This window comes from Vulpes vulpes, chromosome 7, assembly GCF_048418805.1.
Source record: "Vulpes vulpes isolate BD-2025 chromosome 7, VulVul3, whole genome shotgun sequence".
Lineage (NCBI taxonomy): Eukaryota > Metazoa > Chordata > Mammalia > Carnivora > Canidae > Vulpes > Vulpes vulpes.
The window spans coordinates 11,100,152-11,123,412 of NC_132786.1; the positions used below are offsets into that span (position 1 = coordinate 11,100,152).

The window sequence follows — 23,261 nt, forward strand, 5'->3', positions numbered from 1 at the left end:
TCGCAAGATACACCCATGTAGGCCAGAGAAACAAAAGCAGAGATGAACTATTGGGACTTCATCAGGATGAGAAGCTTCCGCACAGCCAAAGAGACACTCAACAAAACCAACAGACCATCTCCAGAATGGGAGAAGCTACTTGCAAATGACCCGTCCGATAAAGGGCCAGCATCCGAGATCTCTAAAGAACCTATTACACTCAACAGCGGTGAAACCAAGAATGCCACCCTGAAATGGGAAAAAGACACCAACAGAAACGTCACACAGGAAGACACAGACGTGGCCAACAAGCACACGAGACGATGCTCCGCATCGCCGGCCGTCAGGGAAATACAGAGCAAAAGCACAATGAGATACCACCTCACACAGGTGAGAATGGGGAACAAGAACCAGACAGGACACAACAAATGTTGGAGAGGATGTGGAGAAAGGGGAATGCTTTCAAAATTCAAAAGTTTCAGAAATCGCCATACTCACCTGATAGGGACCAAGGCGGGGGGCGGGCTCCCGGCCAGGCTGGGGCGCTCAGGAGGGACCTGAGAGCGGGGAGGGAGAGCCAGGGCCTTGGGGGGGCTCCCGGGGCCCAGCAGCCCAGGCCCTCAAGCCACCGCCCCAAGGCCATACCCTGAAGGTGGATGGTGCCTGCATCCAAACCCCTCTGAGCTTGCCCAGATGGGCTCGGCACCCTCCCTGAGCCCCGGTGGAGGGGCCCCGCACCCTCCCTGAGCCGCCTGGAGGAGACCTGACCGTAGGAGGCCCCGCCGCCAGCCCCCTCCGTGAACAGGTCTGACCACTGTCCACCGCCGCAGCCCTTTGTCTCACGGTCTCTCCCTCCCTGTCTCTGGGTCTGTCCCTCCCTGTCTCTCTGTCTCTACCTCCCTGTCTCTGGGTCCCCACCCTCTCTGTCTCTCCCACGCTGTCTAGATCTCACCCTCCTTGTCTCCGTGTCTCCCTGTGTCTCGGTCTCTCCCTTCCAGTCTCTCGGCATCTCCCTACTTGTTTCCCTGCCTCTCCCTCCCTGTCTTTCAGTCTCTGCCTCACCGTCTCTGTCTTTCCGTCCCTGTCTCTCTGACTCTCCTTCCCTGTGTCTGTGTCTCTCTCCCCGCTGCCCAGTCTCGGTCGCCCCTCCCCCCCCTCTCCTTCTCTCCCTCCCTCTCTCTGACTCTTGCTCCGTGTCTCACTGGCTCGCCCTCCTTGTGTCTCTGTCTCTCCGTGCGTCTCTATCTCTCCGCCAGTCTCCGTGTGTCTCCCTTTGTGTCTCCCGGTCTCTCACTCCCTGTCTCGTTCTCTCCATCCTGTCTCTGTGTCCCCCTCACTGTGTCTCGGTCTCCCTCCCTGTCTCTCTGTCTCTTTCTCACTGTCTCTCGGTGTCTCCCTCTCTGTCTCTGTCTCTCCCTCCCTGTCTCTGACTCTCCTTCAGTGTCTGGCTCTCTTCCTCCCTCCCTCAGTCTCCCTCCTTGTCTCGGTCTCTCCCTCGCCATCTCGCTGTCTCTCCCTCCCCTCCCCTATCTCTCCCTCCCTGTCTGTGTCCCCCTCCCTGTGTCTGTCCGTCCCTCCGGTTCTCTGTCTCTCCTTCCCTCTCCATGTCAATGAAAGAAAGGATGACAACCGTAGGATTCTCTCAATAGATGCAGAAAAAGCATTTGACCAAATAGACCATCCTTTCATGAAGAAAACCTTCCACCCGGTACAGATACCGGGAACAAACCTCAATTCTCATAAAACCCGTCTACAAAAGACCCAGAGGGAACGTCCTCTTCATTGGGAAAATCCTGGAGCTTTTAACTTAAGGTCAGGAACACGACAGGGTGTCCACCCTCAACGCTGTCCTTCGGCACAGTAGTAGCGGTCCTAGCTTTCGCAGTGACATTCTGAAACAGAAAGAAATGGCATCCCGATGGGCAAAGAAGTCAAACTCTCACTTTTCACAGAGGACATGACACTCTACGTGGAAAACCTCAAACAGTCACTAGATCGTACCTAAAGGATCTATCCAACACGACGACCTAACAATCGTGGATATCTGTGCCCCGAATGTGGGAGCTGCCACGGATATCAATCAGTTGCTAAGCAAAGTTAAGACGTACTTAGAAAATAATACACTTTTACTTGGAGACTCGAACACGGCGCTTTCTAGGATTGATAGATCTTCCAGGCACAGCATCTCCAAAGAAACAAGGGCACTAAAGGATACACTGGACCAGATGGATCTCACAGATGTTTACAAAACTTTACATCCAAATGCAACTGAATTCACATTTTTCTCAAGTGCACGTGGAACTCTGTCCAGAAGAGACCACATACGGGGTCACAAATCAGGTCGTGACCGATACCAAAAGACTGGGATCGTCCCCTGCGTATTTTCAGACCATAATGCTCTGAAACTAGAACTCAACCACAAGAAGAAGTTTGCAAGGATTTCAAACACCTGCAGGTTAAGGACCATCCTGCTAAAAGACGAAAGAAAGGGTCAACCAGGACCTTAGAGAAGAACTAAAAAGATTCACAAAAACCAACGAGAATGAAGATACAACCAACCTGTTCCAAATCTTTGGGATATGGCAAAAGCGGTCCCACATAGGGGATATACATCCCAATGCAAGCGTCCATCCAAACACTGGAAAGAACTCAAATACAAAAGCTAACCTTGCACCTAAAGGAGCTGGAGAAGGAACGGCAAATGAAACCTTCACCCAGCAGAAGTCGACGGTTAATAAGAATTCAAGCAGAACTAATGAAATAGAGATTAAAAACTCATCCTGAGCAGCTATACGCCAATAAATTGGGCAATCGAGAAGAAACGGACACATTTCCGGAAAACCACAAACTACCAAAACCGGAACAGGAAGACAGAAAAACCGAACAGGCCAACATCCAGGGAGGAAACTGAAGCAGTCATCATCAAAGACCTCCCGAGACACAACAGCCCAGGGCTGGATGGCTTCCCTGGGGAATGCTATCAAACGTCTAAAGAGGAAACCGTACCTATTTCGACTAAAGCGGTTCCGAAAGATAGACAAGAGACGGAATACTTCCAAACTCGTTCTTGGAGGCCAGCATCACCTTAAGTCCAAAAGCAGACAAAGACCCAACCGACAAAGGAGAGTTACAGACCGACAGACCTCACGAACACGGATGCAGACATTCTCCACAAGATACGAGCCAACAGGATCCAATGGCACATTGAGAAGTTACTCACCGTGACCAGGTGGCATTTATCCCCGGGACGCAAGGCTGGTTCAACGCTCGGCAAGCACTCCGTGTGACTGATCAGATCTGCAAGAGAGAAAACGAGAACCAGGTGATCCTCTCAAGAGACGCAGAAAACATTTGACAAAATCCATTCCTGATCCAAACGCTTCAGAGTATAGAGACAGAGGGAAAGTCCCTCAGCATCTTCAAAGCCATCTACGACAAGCCCCTGGCAAATTATCAGTCCCAATGGGGAAACAGTGGGAGCCTTTCCCCGAAGACCAGGCACGAGACGGGGATGTCCACTCTCACCGCTACTATTCTCAACATAGTACGAGACGTCACGGCCTCAGCAATCAGGCAACGAAGAGAAATAAAAGGCATTCAAACCCGCAAAGGAGAAGTCAAACTCTCCCTCTTTGCCGATGACATGATACCGTACCTAGAAAACCCAAGAGACTCCACCCCAAGATTGCTGGAACTCCTACAGCAAGTTCGCAGTGTGGCGGGATACAAACTCAGGGCCCAGAAACCAGTGGCCTTTCTGTACGTGAACGATGAGACCGAGGAAAGGGACATCGAGGAAGGGGCCAATCCCATTTATACAACCACAGCACCCAAAAAAAGCATGAGCTACCTAGAAAGAAACCTAACCTGAGGGGTAGAGGATCTCTACCCGAAACATTGCAGAACACGTCTGAAAGAATCTGAGGAAGACACAAAGAGATGGAAAAAAGGTTCCATGCTCCTGGGTTGGAAGAATTAATATTGGGGAAAATGTCAACGTGATCCAGGGCAATTTACACAACTATTGCAAAATCTGTCAGAAATATCACGGACTCCCTTCAGAGAGCTGGAACAAATCATCTGAAGACTTGTGTGGAATCAGAAAAGACCCTGAACAGCCACGGGAATAGTAGCCAAGAAACCCACTGCAGGGGGGGGGCAGCACAATGCCCGATTTCAGGGTGTGCCACAAAGCTGTGACCATCAAGACGGTGTGGTACTGGCACAAAAACGGACACATGGATCAATGGAACAGAGGAGAGCATCCAGATGTGGACCCTCAACTCTACGGGCAACTAATATTCGGCCAGGCAGGAAAGACCATCCACGGGGGAATAAAAGACAGTCTCTTCGATAAAGGCTGCTGGGAACACTGGACAGCCACGTGCAGAGGAATGACACTGGACCATTCCTCTCATGCCAAACACAAGGATAAACTCAAAATGGAGGAAGGATCTAAGTGTGAGACAAGATTCCATCAAAACCCTCCGGGAGAACACAGGCAACAACACCCGTCTTGAACTGGGCCACAGCAACTTCTTGCAAACTACATCAGCCACGAAGGCCAGGGAAACAAGAGCGAAATGGAACGTCGGGACGCCATGAAGAGGAGCTGTTTCTGCACAGCCAAAGAAAAACTCAACAAAACTGAAAGACAACCTCCAGACTGGGAGAAGATGGGTGCAAACGACCCTTCGGATAAAGGGCCAGCATCCGAGATCTCGAAAGAACCTATTCAACTCCACAGCAGAGAAACCAACCATCCAATCCGGAAATGGGCAAAAGACACCAATGGAAACGGCACAGAGCAAGACACAGACGTGGCCGACAAGGCCACGAGAAAGTGCCCCCATCACTGCATTTGCATCAGGGAAATACAGATCAAAGCCACAACGAGATCCCACCTCACAGCGGTGAGAATGGGCAGCACTGGCCGGACAGGAAACACCAAACGTTGGACAGGATGCGCAGAAAGGGGAACGCTTCAAAATTCAACAGTGTCGGAGGGAGCCGTACTCACCTGATAGGGACCAAGGCGGGGGGCGGGCTCCCGGCCAGGCTGGGGCGCTCAGGAGGGACCTGAGAGCGGGGAGGGAGAGCCAGGGCCTTGGGGGGGCTCCCGGGGCCCAGCAGCCCAGGCCCTCAAGCCGCCGCCCCAAGGCCGTGCCCTGACGGTGGACGGTGCCTGCACCCTAAGGCCTCTGAGCGCCCGCATGGGTTCCGCGGCACCTCCCTGAGCCCCGGGGGAGGGGCCCCGCACCCTCCCTGAGCCGCCCAGAGGAGGCCCCACCGCCACCCCCTCCGCCAACAGGTCCCGCCCCGCCTCCCCCGAGGCCCGCGGTCCCCGCGCGGTCCCTCCCAGGCACCCGCCGCGCCACACGCGAGGGCCAGATGCCTCTGGCACAGCCACCCCGGGGCCCCTCACACCTCCCGGGGCCCACGCCGACCTGCGCGCCGGGGCCGAGGCCTGCAGAGCCGCTGCCGGGAGCCCGCAGCGCCGGGAACCGCGGGCCTGGAGCGGCGGCGCAGCCACGCAACCTCCTGCCACGGGGACGGTCGGGGCGGGGCGGGTCAACGCATCGGGGTCCAGCTCCTCCCGCGGCCACGCCCTGAGGCCTTCGGGTCACGCTCGGGGTCAGGGGCCGGGCACGCTCTGGCCACGCCCCGGCCACGCCCCGGCCGCGCCCGCCCCCCCGCCCCCCCCCCACAGAGGCCCGCCCTCCGGGGAGCCAGGAGGGGCCCCCTAGGTCTGTTGGCCATCTGCATATCTTTTTTTTATTTATTTATTCATGAGAGACACACAGAGAGAGGCAGTGACACAGGCAGAGGGAGAAGCAAGCTCCATGCGGGGAGCCCGAAGTGGGACTCGATCCGGAGTCTCCAGGATCATACCCTGGGCACTAAGCCGTGAGCTACCGGAGCTGCCCCATCTGTGTATCTTTCTTGGAAAAATGTCTATTCAGGTCCCATGCCCATTTTTTATTTGGATTATTTTGGGGGGGTTTTGGTATTGAGTTCTATAAGCTCTTTATACATTTAGAATATTATTTTTATATGATTTTTATTATTGTTTATATTATTTGTATATTTTATTATTTTTTATATTATAAATTATATATTATTTATATATTTAATTCAATATTTAAAGGAGAAGAAATGAGTGGGAAATATCAGAAACGGAGACAGAACATGACAGACTCCTAACTCTGGGAAACGAACTAGGGGTGGTGGAAGGGGAGGAGGGCAGGGGGTGGGGGTGACTGGGTGGCGGGCACTGAGGGGGGCACTTGACGGGATGAGCACTGGGTGTTATTCTGTATATTGGTAAATTGAACACCAATAAAAAATAAATTTATTATTTTAAAAAATAAAATAAAATAAAATATAATAGATTTGACACTGAAAAAATAAAAAAAAGAAATGTTGGGATCCCTGGGTGGCGCAGAGGTTTGGCGCCTGCCTTTGGCCCAGGGCACGATCCTGGAGACCCGGGATCGAATCCCACGTCGGGCTCCCGGTGCATGGAGCCTGCTTCTCCCTCTGCCTGTGTAGCTGCCTCTCTCTCTCTCTCTCTGTGACTATCATAAATAAATTAATTAATTAATTAAAAAAAAAAAAAGAAATGTTGAAAAAGAAAACCAAAACCAGAGGCACCACAATACAAAGTTGCAATCATCAAGACAGAATGGGTACCAGCACAAAAATAGACACATAAGTCAATGGAACAAAATAGGGAACTCAGAAATGGACCCTCATCTCTGTGGTTAACTAATCTTCAACAAATGAGGAAAGAATATCCAATTGAATAAAGACAGTTTCTTCAAAAAATGGTGTTGGGAAATTGGACAGCCCCATGCAAACGAATGAAACTGGACTATTTCCTTACACCATACCCAAAATTAACTCAAAATGGATGAAAAACCCAATGATCAGACAGAAATGCATCAAAATCCTACAGAAGAACACAGGCAGGAACCTCTGACCTCAACTGCACGGACATCTTGCTAGACCATCTCCAAAGGCAAGAGAAACAAAAGCAAAAATGGAACTATTAAGACTTCATCATGATAATAAGCTTTTGCACAGCAAAGGAAATAATCAACAAAACTAAAAGGCAACCTACAGAATGGGAGAAGTTACTTGCAAATGACATGTCAGAGAAAGGGCTAATATCCAAAATCTATAAAGAACTTATCAAGCTCAAAACCTAAAAAAACAAACAAACAAAAAATCCAGTCAATAAATGGGCAGAAGACATGAACAGACATTTCATTTTTTTTTTTTTTTTTTTGGTTACAGGCTTTATTTATATGTAATAGAGCCTTGAGATTAAAAAAGTTTTTTACCAGGACAATTCTAAGCTCAAGATCAATCGTGTCCATCTGATCTGAGGCTGCAGCTGGAAGGACAAAGTTTACACAAAGAAAGCCAGCTAGGTCAGCTCCTTACCCTTGCTCTGTCGGGGCTCCTGCACAGAGGATGGGCACAGGGAGTCCGAGGACATCTGCTCAGGCAGCTTCTCCATGGGCTGGGTCCAATCCCCGGTGCTGCTCCAAGGCCGTGACCTCTTCTAAAATTTCTTCAGAGTACTGCACGACCAACGGGTGTCTTCTTTGGAAGACATATAAATAGCAGAGGTCTCTTACGAGAAGTGGTGGGCAGAGGCCTTGAGGGTGCCGGTTGCCTGATCTCACAGTTAAGGGGGCTCGCCTACCACAGCCTGACTTTCTACCCACTACAATGCCTACTGCAGCCAGAGTCTTCTTCTCCAACCCAAGCCAGGGATCCTCAATCCCCACAGCTTTGTAAACAGCAGTTTTTATAGCCTCAACCACACAAATCACTGACCAACTACACCCAGAGCATCCAGGAAAACAGCGTAAGATTTTCCTCTCTGCGCTTAACATTGAGCAAAATTCAGAATTGAAAATCCATCAGAATAATAACTCCTATTTGTGCTTTTAAATCACTGGGGAATCATTGTGACGCTGTTTGGATAGTTTTGGTTTGTTTACATTATACATGATCTCGTTATCACAAGATTTCACTCTTCACCAGCATGGATCCTACTTATCTCCACTCTTCAAATGCCACTTTGTTTACTCATTGACCATCCTGTCTGAAAAGTACTGTCTCAACATCAACAGGCCCCTCCTGAGGCCACCTAATAAGTTACGTTATAAAGTATCTCCCAGTAAAGACTATTTAGAATGAATTATCAGGAGCCTGAACACAATTTATCTCTAGGGGTGTCTGGGTGGCACCCCTAAATTAGTGTCTGCCTTCAGCTCAGGTCATGATCCCAGGGTTCTGGGATAGAGCTCCCTGTTTGGTGGGGAGCCCTCTTCTCCCTCTCTCTCTGCCAATCCCCCCACTTGTGCGCTCTCTCTCTCTCTCTCTGTCAAATAAATAAATAAAATCTTTTTTAAAAATAAAAAAAACTGATTATAATACAATAATAGTAGTGGACTTAAACACTTCACTTCACTTAAACACTTCACTTAAACACTTCACTTCACTTAAACACTTCACTTATGTCAGTGGACTTAAACACTTCACTTGTGGACAGGTCATCTAAACAGAAGACCAACAAGGAAACAATAGCTTTAAATGACACACTGGAACAGATGGACTTGACAGATATATTCAGAATATTCCATCCTAAAAGAGCACAATACACAATCTTTTCAAGGTTACATGGGATAATTTTCAGAATAGATCCTATACTAGGTTACATTAGGCCTCAAAAGATACAGAAATAATGAATCATACCATGCATCTTTTCTTTTTTTTCCCATGCATCCTTTCTTACTACAACACTATGAAACAAGAAGTCAACTACAAGAAAAATTTAGAAAGATCACAAATACACAGAGGTTAGACAACATGTTACTAAATTGAGTCAACCAGGAAATCAAACAACGAATAAACAATACACAGAAACATATAAACATGAAAACAAGAGTCCAATACCTTTGGGATCCAACAAAACCAATCCTCAGAGTAACACAGTCCTACTGAAGAAGCAAGAAAATCTCAAATAAACATCGTAATCTTGAACCTAAAGAAACTAGAGAAAGAACAACAAATAAAGTCTAATGCCAAGAAAAGGAAGGAAATAATAAAGATAAGAGAAGAAATAAATGATATAGAAACTACAAAAATAATAGAACAGATCAATGAAACCAGGAACTTCTTCTTTGAACAAAATCAATAATTGATAAACCTTTAGCCAGACTTACAGAAAAGAGAAAGGACCCAAATAAATAAAATCACAATTAAGAGGAGAGAAATGAAAACAAATGCCACAGATATAAAAACAATTATGAGAATATCATGAAAAACTATATGGCAACAAACTAGATTACCTCCAAGAAATGGATAAATTCCTAGAAACCTATAAACTACCAAAACTGAAACAGGAAGAAATAGAAAACTTGAACAGACCTATAATCAGTAAATCAATACTCAAAAATCTCCCATAAAGCAAAAGTCCAGGGCCAGATCTCTTCACAAAGTCTACCAAACATTTAAGAAGAGTTAATACCTATTCTCCTTAAACATTAAAAAAATAAAAGAAAAGAATAAAAGAAAAGGGAGAAAAACTTCCAAACTCATTCTATGAGGCCAGCGTTACCCTGATACCAAAATCAGATAGACTCCACAAAGAAAAAAAAAAAAAAACAGAACTACAGGCCAATATCCTTGATGAACATGGATGCAAAAATTTTCAATAAAATACCAGCAAACCAAATCCACCAATACATTTAAAAAATCATTCACCACAATCAAGGAGGATTTATTCCTGAAGGCACAACAGTAGCTCAATATTCACAAATCAATCAACATGACACACCACATTAATAAAAGAAAGGATATAGGATCACGATGAGATATCACCTCACGCAATTCAGAATGGCTAAGGAAACAACAGATGTTGGAGAGGATGCAGAGAAGGGGGAACCCTCTTGTAGTGTCAGTGGGATGCAAACTGCAGCAGCCATTCTGGAGAACAGTATGAAAGTTCCTCAAAAAGTTAAATATAGAACTACCCTATGATCTAACAATCGCACTACTAAATATTTACCCAAAGGATACAAAAATATAGATTTGAAGTGGTACATTGGAGGAGGAGGGGCATGATGGCCGAAGAGTAGGGTCCCCAAATCACCTGTCCCCCCAAAGTACCTAGATCACCTTCAAATCATCCTGAAAATCTACGAATTCGGCCTGAGATTTAAAGAGAGAACAGCTAAAACACTATAGTGAGAAGAGTTCGTGCTTCTATCAAGGTAGGTAGACGGGGGAAAAAGAAATAAAGAAACAAAAGGCCTCCAAGAGGGAGGGGCCCCACGAGGAGCCGGGCTGAGGCCAGGGCGAGTGTCCCCACTGTAGTGAGAGAAGAAGAGGGATACTATCTCAAACTTAAAGGATCTATCCAACAAGAGGACTTAACAATCCTCAATATATCGGGGCTGCCAAATATTTAAACCAATTAATAACAAAAGTGAAGAAATACTTAGATAATAATACACTTATACTTGGTGACTTCAATCTAGCTCTTTCTACCCTCCATAGGTCTTCTAAGCACAACATCTCCAAAGAAACGAGAGCTTTAAATGATACACTGGACCAGATGGATTTCACAGATATCTACAGAACTTTACATCCAAACGCAACCGAATACACATTCTTCTCAAGTGCACATGGAACGTTCTCCAGAATAGACCACATACTGGGTCACAAATCGTGTCTGAACTGATACCGAAATATTGGGATAATCCCCTGCATATTCTTAGACCATAATGCCTTGAAATTAGAACTAAATCACAACAAGAAGTTTGGAAGGACCTCAAACACGTGCAGGTTAAGGACCATCCTGCTAAAAGATGAAAGGGTCAACCAGGAAATTAAGGAAAAATTAAAAAGATTCGTGGAAACTAATGAGAATGAAGATACAACCATTCAAAATCTTTGGGATGAAGCAAAAGCAGTCCTAAGGGGGAAATACATCGCAATACAAGCATCCATTCAAAAACTGGAAAGAACTCAAATACAAAAGCTCACCTTACACATAAAGGAGCTAGAGAAAAAACAGCAGATAGATCCTACACCCAGCAGAAGAGAGTTAATTAAAATTCGAGCAGAACACAACAAAATCGAGGCCAGAAGAACTGTGGAACAGATCAACAGAACCAGGAGTTGGTTCTTTGAAACAATTAGTAAGAAAGATAAACCATTAGCCAACCTTATTAAAAAGAAGAGAGATAAGACTCAAATTAATAAAATCATGAATGAGAAAGGAGAGATCACTACCAACACCAAGGAAATACAAAGGATTTTAAAAACATATTATGAACAGCTTTACGCCAATAAATTAGGCAATCTGGAAGAAATGGACGCATTCCTGGAAAGCCACAAACTACCAAAACTGGAACAGGAAGCAATAGAAAACCTGAACAGGCCAATAACCAGGGAGGAAATTGAAGCAGTCATCAAAAACCTCCCAAGACACAAAAGTCCAGGGCCAGATGGCTTCCCAGGGGAATTCGACCAAACGTTTAAAGAAGAAATCATACCTATTCTACTAAAGCTGTTTGGAAGGATAGAAAGAGATGGAATACTTCCAAATTCGTTCTATGAGGCCAGCATCACCTTAATTCCAAAACCAGACAAAGACCCCACCAAAAAGGAGAATTACAGACCAATATCCCTGATGAACATGGATGCAAAAATTCTCAACAAGATACTAGCCAATAGGATCCAACAACACATTAAGAAAATTATTCACCATGACCAAGTAGGATTTATCCCCGGGACACAAGGCTGGTTTAACACTCGTAAAACAATCAATGTGATTCATCATATCAGTAAGAGAAAAAACCAAGAACCATATGATCCTCTCATTAGATGCAGAGAAAGCATTTGACAAAATACAGCATCCATTCCTGATCAAAACTCTTCAGAGTATAGGGATAGAGGGAACATTCTTTGACATCTAAAAGGCCATCTACGAAAAGCCCACAGCAAATATCATTCTCAATGGGGAAGCACTGGGAGCCTTTCCCCTAAGATCAGGAACAAGACAGGGATGTCCACTCTCACCACTGCTATTCAACATAGTATTGGAAGTCCTCGCCTCAGCAATCAGACAACAAAAAGACATGAAAGACATTCAAATTGGCAAAGAAGAAGTCAAACTCTCCCTCTTCGCCGATGACATGATACTCTACATAGAAAACACAAAAGCCTCCACCCCAAGATTGCTAGAACTCATACAGCAATTTGGTAGCGTGGCAGGATACAAAATCAATGCCCAGAAATCAATGGCATTTCTATACACTAACAATGAGACTGAAGAAAGAGAAATTAAGGAGTCAATCCCATTTACAATTGCACTGAAAAGCATAAGACACCTAGGAATAAACTTTACCAAAGAGGTATAGGATCTATACCCTAAAAACTATAGAACACTTCTGAAAGAAATTGAGGAAGATGAAAGAGATGGAAAAATATTCCATGCTCATGGATTGGCAGAATTAATATTGTGAAAATGTCAATGTTACCCAGGATAACTTACACGTTTAATGCAATCCCTATCAAAATACCATGGACTTTGTTCAGAGAGTTAGAACAAATTATTTTAAGATTTGTGTGGAATCAGAAAAGCCTCTGAATACCCAGGGGAATTTTAAAAAAGAAAACCACATTTGGGGGCATCACAATGCCAGATTTCAGGTTGTTCTACAAAGCTGTGGTCATCAAGACAGTGTGGTACTGGCACAAAAACAGACACATAGATCAATGGAACAGAATACAGAACCCAGAAGTGCACCCTGCAGTTTATGGTCAACTAATATTCGATAAAGGAGGAAAGACTATCCATTGGAAGAAAGACAGTCTTCAATAAATGGTGCTGGGAAAATTGGACAACCACATGCAGAAGAATGAAACTAGACCACTCTCTTGCACCATACACAAAGATAAACTCAAGATGGATGAAAGATCTAAATGTGAGACAAGAGTCCATCAAAATCCTAGAGGAGAACACAGGCAACACCCTTTTTGAACTCGGCCACAGTAACTTCTTGCAAGATACATCCACGAAGGCAAAAGAAACAAAAGCAAAAATGAACTATTGGGACTTCATCAAGATAAGAAGCTTTTGCAGAGCAAAGGATACAGTCAACAAAACTAAAAGACAACCTACAGAATGGGAGAAGATATTTGCAAATGATGTATCAGATGAAGGGCTAGATTCCAAGATCTATAAAGAACTTCTTAATCTCAACACCAAAGAAACAAACAAACCAATCATGAAATGGCCAAAAGACATGAAGAGAAATCTTCAGAGGAAGACATGGACATGGCAAACGTGCACATGAGAAAATGCTCTGCATCACTTGCCATCAGGGAAATACAAATCAAAACCACAATGAGATACCACCTCACACCAGTGAGAATGGGAAAAATTAACAAGGCAGGAAACCACAAATGTTGGAGAGGATGTGGAGAAAAGGGAACCCTCTTACACTGTTGGTGGGAATGTGAACTGGTGCAGCCACTCTGGAAAACTGTGTGGAGGTTCCTCAAAGAGTTAAAAATAGACCTGCCCTACGACCCAGCAATTGCACTGTTGGGGATTTACTCCAAATATTCAGAGGCAATGAAACGCCGGGACACCTGCACCCCGATGTTTCTAGCAGCAATGTCCACAATAGCCAAACTGTGGAAGGAGCCTCGGTGTCCATCGAAAGATGAATGGATAAAGAAGATGTGGTTTATGTATACAATGGAATATTCCTCAGCCATTAGAAACGACAAATACCCACCATTTGCTTCAACGTGGATGGAACTGGAGGGTATTATGCTGAGTGAAGTAAGTCAATCGGAGAAGGACAGTGTGTGTTGTCATTCATTTGGGGAATATAAATAACAGTGAAAGGGAATTAAGGGAAGGGAGAAGAAGTGTGTGGGAAATATCAGAAAGGGAGACAGAACATAAAGACTCCTAACTCTGGGAAACGAACTAGGGATGGTGGAAGGGGAGGAGGGCGGGGGCTGGGGGTGAATGGGTGAAGGGCACTGAGGGGGGCACTTGACGGGATGAGCACTGGGTGTTATTCTGTATGTTCGTAAATTGAACACCAATAAAAAATTAATTTATTTTAAAAAATGAAATGGTACATTCACCCTGATGTTCATAGTAGTATTATCAACAATAGCCATCATCCAATTGTCCGTTGATTGATGTATGGATAAGGAAGATATTGTATATATACATGGTGGAGTATTACTCAGCCATCAAAAAGAATGATATCTTTCCATTTGCAGTGATGTGGATGGAGCTACAGTGTATTATGCTAAGTGAAATAAGTCAGTCAGAGAAAGACAAATACCATGTAACATCATTCATTAGTGGAATTTAAGAAATAATACAGATGAACATGTGGAAGAGGGAAAAAAGAGTGAGAGAGAGGAGCACCTGAGTGGTATAGTTAATTAACCATCCAACTCTTGGTTTCAGCTCAGGTCCTGCTCTCGAGCCTCGTCCTGAGTCTACTTGAGATTCTCTCTCTCCCTCTACCCCTGTTGCTTGTGCCCTCTCTCTCTAAAATAAATAAATAAATCTTTAAAAACAAAGAGAGAGAGAGAGAGAGAGAAACAAACTATAAGAGATTCCTAAAGATAGAGAACAAACTGAGGGGTGATGGAGGAAGGTACAAAGGGTATGGGCTGGATGGGTGATGGGTAATAAGGAGGGTCCTCATTGTGTTGAGCACAGACTATTATATGTAAGTGATGTATCACTGAATTCTATTCCTGAAACAATACTGCACTGTATGTTAACTAACTAAAATTTAAATAAAAATTTGCCAAAAAAGAAAAAAAAAGAATCATATGATCATTTCAGTAGATGCAGAAAAAGCATTTAACAAAGCACAACATCCATTCATGGTAGAAACCCACAGCAAAGTAGATTTTGAGGGAACATAACTAACAATAAAACCCATATATGAAAAACCCACAGCTAATATCATCCTCAATGGAGAAAAACTGAAAGATTTTCCTCTATGGTCAGGAACAAGACAAGGATGTCCACCACTCTCAGTACTGTTAATTAACATAGTAGTAGAAGTCCTCACCAGAGCAATCAGACAACAAAAAGAAATAAAAGACATCCAAACCAGCAAGGAAGATGTCAAATTTTCAGTATTTGCAGATGTCTTTGATACCATATATAGAAAAGTGAAAAGACTCCACCAGAAAATTACTAGAACTGATAAACAAATTTAGTAGATCAAAGGATAGAAAATTAACATTGAGAAATCTGTGCATTTGAATGCACCAATAATGTTGCAGCAAAAAGAGAAATTAAATGCTCAATCCCATTTACAATTACACCAAAAAAACCCAATATGATATCTAAGAAGAAACCTAATGAAAGAGTTAAAAGAACTGTACTCTGAAAACTATAAGCAACGTTGAAAGAAACTGAAGAGGACACAAACAAATGGAAAGACATTCTATGCTTAGGGATAGGAAGAATAGATATTTTTTAAATGCCTGCACTACCCAAAGCAATCTACACATTTAAGACAATCCCTATCAAAATATCACCAGCGTTTTTCACAGAGCTAGAATAAACAATCCTAAAATGTGTGTGGAACCAGAAAAGAGCCTCAATAGCTAAAACAATCTTGGAAAAGAAAGTAAAGCTGGAAGCATCACAATTCTAGACTTCAAGGCATATTACAAAGTGCAGTGGTCAAAACAGAATGGTTGTGGCACAAAAATGGACACATAAGTCAGTGGAACAGAGTAGAAAACCCACAAACAAATGCACAACTAAATGTTCAATTAATCTTTGACAAAGCAGGAAACAATATCCAATGGGAAAAAGACAGTGTTTTCAACAAATGGTGTTGGGAAAACTATGCAAATGAATGAAACTGGACCACTTTCTTATACCATACACAAAAATAAACACAAAATGGAGGAAAGACCTAAATCTGAGACAGGAAACCATTAAAATCCTAGAGGAGAACACAGGTAGTAACCTGTTTGACCTTGGCCACAGCAAGTTCTTTATAGATAAGTCTCCTGATGCAAGGGAAATAAAAGCAAAAATTAACGGCTGGAATTTAATTCAAAATAAAAACCGTCTGTGTAGTGTAGGAATCAATCAACAAAACTAAAAAACAAGCACATGAGGAAATGCTCCGCTCACTTGCCATCAGGGAAATACAAATCAAAACCACAATGAGACACCACCTCACACCAGTGAGAATGGGGAAAATTAACAAAGCAGGAAACCACAAATGTTGGAGAGGATGTGGATAAAGGGGGACCCTCCTGCACTGTCGGGGGGAATGTGAACTGGTGCAGCCACTCTGGAAAACTGTGTGGAGGTTCCTCAAAGAGTTAAAAATAGATCTGCCCTATGACCCAGCAATTGCATTGCTGGGAATTTACCCCAAAGATACAGATGCAGTGAAACGCCGGGACACCTGCACCCCGATGTTTCTAGCAGCAATGTCCGCAATAGCCAAACTGTGGAAGGAACCTCGGTGTCCATTGAAAGATGAATGGATAAAAAAGATGCGGTCTCTGTATACAATGGAATATTACCATTGTAATATTGCCATTAGAAATGACAAATACCCACCATTTGCTTCGACGTGGATGGAACTGGAGGGTACTATGCTGAGTGAAATAAGTCAATCAGAGAAGGACAAATATTATATGGTCTCATTCATTTGGGGAATATAAAAAATAGTGAAAGGGAATAAAGGGGAAAGGAGAAAAAATGAGTGGGAAATATCAGGAAGGGAAACAGAACATGAGAGACTCCTGACTCTGGGAAACACACTAGGGGTGGTGGAAGGGGAGGAGGGTGGGGGGTGGGGGTGACTGGGTGACAGGCACTGAAGGGGGCACTTGACGGGATGAGCACTGGGTGTTATTCTGTATGTTGGTAAATTGAACACCAATAAAAAATAAATTTATAGAAAAAAAAAGATTTAAAAAAAAAAACACAAAAACACTACAGGGGTGCCTGGGTGGCTCAGCTGTTAAGTGTCTGCCTTTAGCTCAGGTCATGATCCTGGAGTCCTGGGATTGAGTCCCACATCAGGTTCTCTGCTCAGCAGGGAGTCTGCTTCTCCCTCTCCCTCTGTGCTCTCTCTTGTTGTCTTGCACGCTCTCTCTCAAATGAATAAATGTATAAAATATTTTTAAAAACCTAAACTACAGAATGGGAGAAGATATTTGCCTCACATATCTGATAAAGTGTTAATACACAAAATATATAAATAAGTCATGAAACTTGGAGAGACATAAGATGGTGGAGTAGTAGGGTGACCCTCAGCTTTCCTCCTCCCTCAAACACAGCTAGTTAACTATCAAATCATTCTGAACACCCAACACATCGGTTGGAAGTCTTAGAGAACATAGCTGCATGTCTACAAACTAGAAAAACGATGTGTGGAAGGTAAGAACTCTAGAGCTGATTCTTGGGAGAAAAGAATCATGGGTGCTGCTCAGGGGAGGGAGTAGCCAGAGAGAAGGAGAGAGAGAAAAATCACTGAAAAAAAAAGGGTGAGGTTTACAATACCACCAGTTTTCTATATACAGCTGAGTGCAGAGTCTGAAGCTTCAGAAGTCCAAGACATTGCTAGGTTTCCACCTGGGGAATTGAGTGGTGCTCCAGGGGAAGACCAGGGCAGAGCCCCAGCACTGGGCATTCTGAGGCTCCCCACAGCCACAGGGAAGAAGTGGTTCCCCAGTTGGAGTGCATATGCCAGTGGTAATATGGCCTCTCCATGGGCAAAGGATCCTGTAGGCTCATTGAGCTGCCCAGCTCACTGGTATAGGAACAAAGATGCCAGCTGAAGGCAGCAATCCCTGGTGCAGGCTGTGTGTTGTGACTTAGCATAAACCGAGAACTGCTGCACAGTCCCACCACTGTCTTCAGGGACAAACTGGAACTGGTCACCGCACAGGGAGACCCTTCCCCAGAGGATCAGTGCCAGTCCAATCAGTGGGGATACCTGAAGTGTGGGGTTTTCAAACACAGCTGTGCCTGAGATAAATCCACGACACTCTTAACTGAAGGAAACAAACTGAGGGTCGCCGAGGGGGATGGAGTAACTATGTGATGGGCATTAAGAAGGGCAAGAGATGTGCTGAGCATTGGGTGTTATACACAACTGATGAATTACAGAGCTCTACATCTGGAATGATTATGTTGGCCAACTGAATTTAAATGATTAAACAAAACAGGAGAGCTGTGCCATTTGGCGGGCAAACAGTGCAGACACAGGGTGAAGGCAGGAATCTGACGGAAGTCATAGGAACAGGAGGGGTCATTGTCTGCACATTGTGAAGGCTTACTGAAGAAGGGTAGCTTGCATTTCCTGCTCCTAAGCAGAGAGGATGGGGCAAGGCCATGCTCTCCTAGTGCCCTTCAGCCCTATCCACCTCAGTGAGCTAAACACTGCCACCAAGTGGAGAACAGAGCAGGTGCACCGAGCTCCGCCCCCTGCACCTTGCAGGCACATCCCCACCAGGGCAACTCCACCTGAGAATCAGGGGCAGGCCTTTCCCCCAAACCCTAGAACACCAGCACAGGCCTACTGATCACAGAATGCTGCAAAGCTTCAGCTCTATGGGAAACAGAATCCAGCATCCATTAGGTTTTTAAATTTTTGTTTCTTTTTGTTTTTTGGTTTTCTCTCTTTCTTTCTTTTTTCTTGGATACAGAAAGAACAATTCATTTTTCAAAATTTTTTTCTTTTCCTTTTCTTTCTTCCTACATTTTATTCTATCAAGCTTTTTGTAACAAGAAGACCAAAACACACCTAGGATCTAGCTTCCTTCATGTATTTCATTATATTTTATCTTAAAATTTTTTTGATTTTTAAATTTTTATTTTATTTTGTTTTTTTCCCCTCCATCCAAAATGGCAACACAGAATAACTCACCCAAAAGAAAGACAAAGAGCAGGAAGAAATGACAGCCAAAGATTTAATTAATAAGATGTCTGAATTAGAATTTAAAACAACAATTGTAATGGTACTACCTGGGCTTGGGGAAAAAAAGCATAGAAGACACTAGAGAATCACTTCCTGCACAGATAAAAGGACTAAAATCTGCTCAGACCAAAATTAAAAATGCTGTAAGTGAAATGCAGACCTAGATGGACAAAGCAGAGGAATGAATCAGTGTATAGAAGATAAAATTATGAAAAATAATGAAGCTGCAAAGAAGAGAGAAACAAAGGTAATGGGTCTTGAAAGTTGACTTAGGAAACTCAGTAACTTATTAAAATGGAGTATCATAGGACTCCAAGAGATTAAAAGAGAGATAAAGGGCAGAAGGCCTATCTGAGCCACTTATAGCTGGAAGCAAATTATAGCTGGAAACTTAGCTAGTCTAGGGGAGGATACAGGCATCAATACCTAGAAGCACAGAGAAACTCCCATTAAATTTGACAAAAGCCACATATCGCCAAGACATATCATAGTCAAATTCACAAAATACACAGACAAGGAAAGAATCCTGAAAGGAGCAAGGGGGAAAAAGTCCTTAACTGACAAGAGAAGACAAGTGGGTTTGCAGCACATCTGTCCACAGAAACTTGGGAGGACAGAAACAAGTGGCAGGATATATTCAATGTGCTGAATGGGAAGAACACACAGCCAGGCCACTTTGCCCTGGAAAGCTGTCATTTAGAATAGAAGGAGAGATAAAGAGTTTCCCAAACAAAAACTAAGGGAGTTCATGACCACTAAATCAGCCCCACAAGAGATATTAGAGGGGGACTCTTTCAGTGAGAAAGAAAGGCCAAAAGCAACAAAGACTAGAAGACTAGAAAGGGGGCAGAGAACATCACCAGAAACACCAGATTTACAGGTAATACAATGTCACCAAATTCCTATCTATCAATAATCACTTAGAATATAAATGGACTAAAGGCTTCAATCAAGACATAAAATATCAAAATGTATTTTTAAAAAAGACCTATTCATATGCTACCTACAAGAGACTCGTTTTAGACCTAAAGATACCTGTAGATTGAAGGTGGAGGGAAGGAGAACCATCTACCATGTTAATGGTTGTCAAAAGAAAGCTGGAGTAACCATACTTATATCACACACACTAGATTTTGTTTTATGTATTTTATTTTTTAAAGATTTTATTTATTTATTCATGAGACACGGGGGGTGGGGGGTGCGGGATTGACAGAGACACAGGCAGAGGGAGAAGCAGGCTCCAAGCAGGGAGCCCGAGGTGGGACTCGATTCCGGGTCTCCAGGATCACGCCCTGGGCTGAAGGTGGCGCTAAACCCCGGAGCCACCTGGGCTGCCCCACAAACTAGATTTTAAACCAAAGACTGTAACAAGAATGAAGAGGGGGACTATATCACAACTAAGGAGTCTATCCATCAAGACGATCTAACAATTGTAAATAATTTTGCTCCCAACTTGTGATCACCCAAATATATAAATCAATTAATAAAAAACATAAAGAAACTCATGGATAATGATACAATAATAGTAGGGTACTTTAACACCTCACCTACACCGATGGACAAATCATCTAAGTAGAAAATCAACAAGGAAACAATGGCTTTGAATGACATACTGGGCCAGATGGATGAACTTAACAGAACATTCCATCCTAAAACCACAAAATACACATTCTCTTCAAGTGCTTATAGAACATCCTGCAGATAGATCACACATTAGCACGCAGAACAAACCTCAACAAATTCAAGATCGAAATCATACCATGCATACTTTTTGACCAACTCTATGAAACTAAAAGTCATACATAAGAAAAAACCTGGAAAGACAACATGGAGGTTAAACAATGTGCTATTAAACAACTAATGGGTCAACCAGGAAATCAAAGAAATAAAAGTGTACATAAAAACAAATGAAAAAGGGCACCTGAGTGGCTCAGTTGATTAAGCATCTGCCTTCGGCTTGGGTCATGATCTCAGGGTCCTGCAGTGGAGCCCCCAGTCGGGCTCCCTGCTCACTGAGAAGTCTGCTTCTCCCTCTGCCTCTGAAGCCCCACTTGTGCTTGCTCTTGCTCTCTCAAATAAATAAAAAAACTTAAAAAAATAATAAGATACCTAAGAATAAATAGAAGCAATAAACCTGTATTTTGAAAACTACAAAACCTGATCAAAGACATTTAAGATGATACAAAGTAATGGAAAAACATTCCATGCTCATGGAATGGAAGAACAAATATTGTTAAAATGTCCATACTATCCAAAGCAATCTACATATTTGAGACAGTGCCTATCAAAATAGCATTTTTCACAGAGCTGGGACAAATAACTCTAAAATTTGTATGGAATCACAACAGATCCTGAATAGCCAAAGCAATCTTCAAAAAGAAAAGCAAAGCTGGAAGTATCACAATTCTGGAATTCAAGTTATATTTCAATGCTGTAGCCATCAAAACAGTACAGTACTGGTATAAAACCAGAAACATAGATCAATGAATATAATAGAAAACTCAGAAATGAACCCACAATGATCATATCAATTAGTCTTTGACAAAGCAAGAGTATCCAATGGGGAAAAGACAGTCTCTTCAACAAATGGTGTTGGAAAAACTGGACAGCCACATGCAAAAGAATGAAACTGGACCATTTTCTTACACCATATACAAAATAAATTCATAATGAAGTAAAGACCTGAAATCATTAAAATCCTAGAGGAGAACACAGGCAGTAACTTCTTGATCAGTCACAGCAGCTTCTTTCTAGATATGTCTCTTTAGGCTAGTCCCAAAAATGAACTATTGGGACTACATAAAAATAAAAGGCTTCTGCACAGCAAAGGAAATAACCAAGAAAACTAAAAGGCAGCCCTTAGAATGGGAGAACATCACATATCTGATAAAGGGCTGGTATCCAAAATATATAAAGAACTTATAACATGCAACATAAACATAAAACAAAAAATAGAACATAAAATCCAATTAAAAAATGGGCAGGAGATATGGAATAGACATCTCTCCAAAGAAGAAATCTAGATGATCAACTGACACAGGAAAAGATGCTCAGCATCACTTACCATCAGGAAAATGCAAAGCAAAAAAAATAAAAAGAAAAAAAATTTCAAAAAAAGGAAAATGCAAAGCAAAACTACAATGAAATATCACATCACACCTGTCAGAATGACTAAAATTAACAGCACAAGAAAATAACAGGTGTTGGCAAGGATGTGGAGAAAGGGGAAACCTCTTACACTGTTGGTGGGAATGCAAACTGGTACAGCCACTCTGGAAAACAGTATCGAGTTTCCCAAAAAAGTTAAAAATAGAACTAACCTATTATTTAGTAATCACACTACTGGGTATTTACCCAAAAGATCACAAGAATACTAATTCAAAGTGATACATGCACCCCTATATTTATAGCAGCTTTATTTACAATAGCTAAGATATGGAAGCTGTCCAAGTGTTCATCAATTGATGAATGGGTGAAGAAGAGGTGGTATATTACCAGTGAAGTATTACTCAGCCATAAAAAAGAATGAAATCTTGCCATTTGTAATGACATGGATGGAGGTAAAGAGTATAAAGGTAAGTGAAATAAATCAGAGAAAGAAATGTCATATGATTTCATTCATCTGTAGAATTTAAGAAACAAAACAAGCAAATGGAAAAGAGAGAGAGAAAGCAAGAAACAGACTCTTAACTATACAGAACAACTGATGGTTACCAGAAGGGAGGGGGGCGGAGGGATGGGTGAAACAGATGTGGGGATTAAGGAGTCCACTTATGATGAGCATAGGGGGTGTACAGAAGTGTTGAATCATATTGTACACCTGAAACTGACGTAACATAGTATGTTAACTAAGTGGAGTAAAAACAAAAACTTTAATTAAAAAAATAAAGCCAGTAGGTGATTGTAATGAGCAGTCATGGGTGAGAACCACTGAGAGAAGTCATCCTTTGGACCATGTCTTCAGTGGACTGAGATGAATAGTGTTCCAGCATGGGGGAGCAGTGGCACCTTCTGTCACTCACAGAAAGAGACTTCTAGCCAGAACCACGTATTTATTGATACCTTCCTCTCCCTCACTCCCCCTAACACCTCAGCTGATGCACGTTAGCATAGGCCCACTTCCCCCACCCCAGGCTCCAATGCACCGTTATCCACGCTGCCAAATACTACAGATACAGATCTCCTCAAAATTCATCTAGAATCTTAAGATTTCCCTCGTAGAATCCATACTCTTCCACTTCTACT

At 43.1% G+C, this 23,261-nt stretch overlaps 1 protein-coding gene across 1 annotated transcript in view; it reads right to left on the reverse strand.

Annotated features, from left to right (window-relative positions):
- LOC140599614 (uncharacterized) overlaps positions 1-23,261 on the reverse strand; it is a 136,018-nt gene that overhangs the window by 103,690 nt on the left and 9,067 nt on the right. Inside the window, exon 5 of the mRNA XM_072762956.1 lies at positions 3,200-3,276. The gene's annotated coding sequence lies outside the window, so the exon portion shown is untranslated. The remainder of the gene's footprint in view (positions 1-3,199; positions 3,277-23,261) is intronic.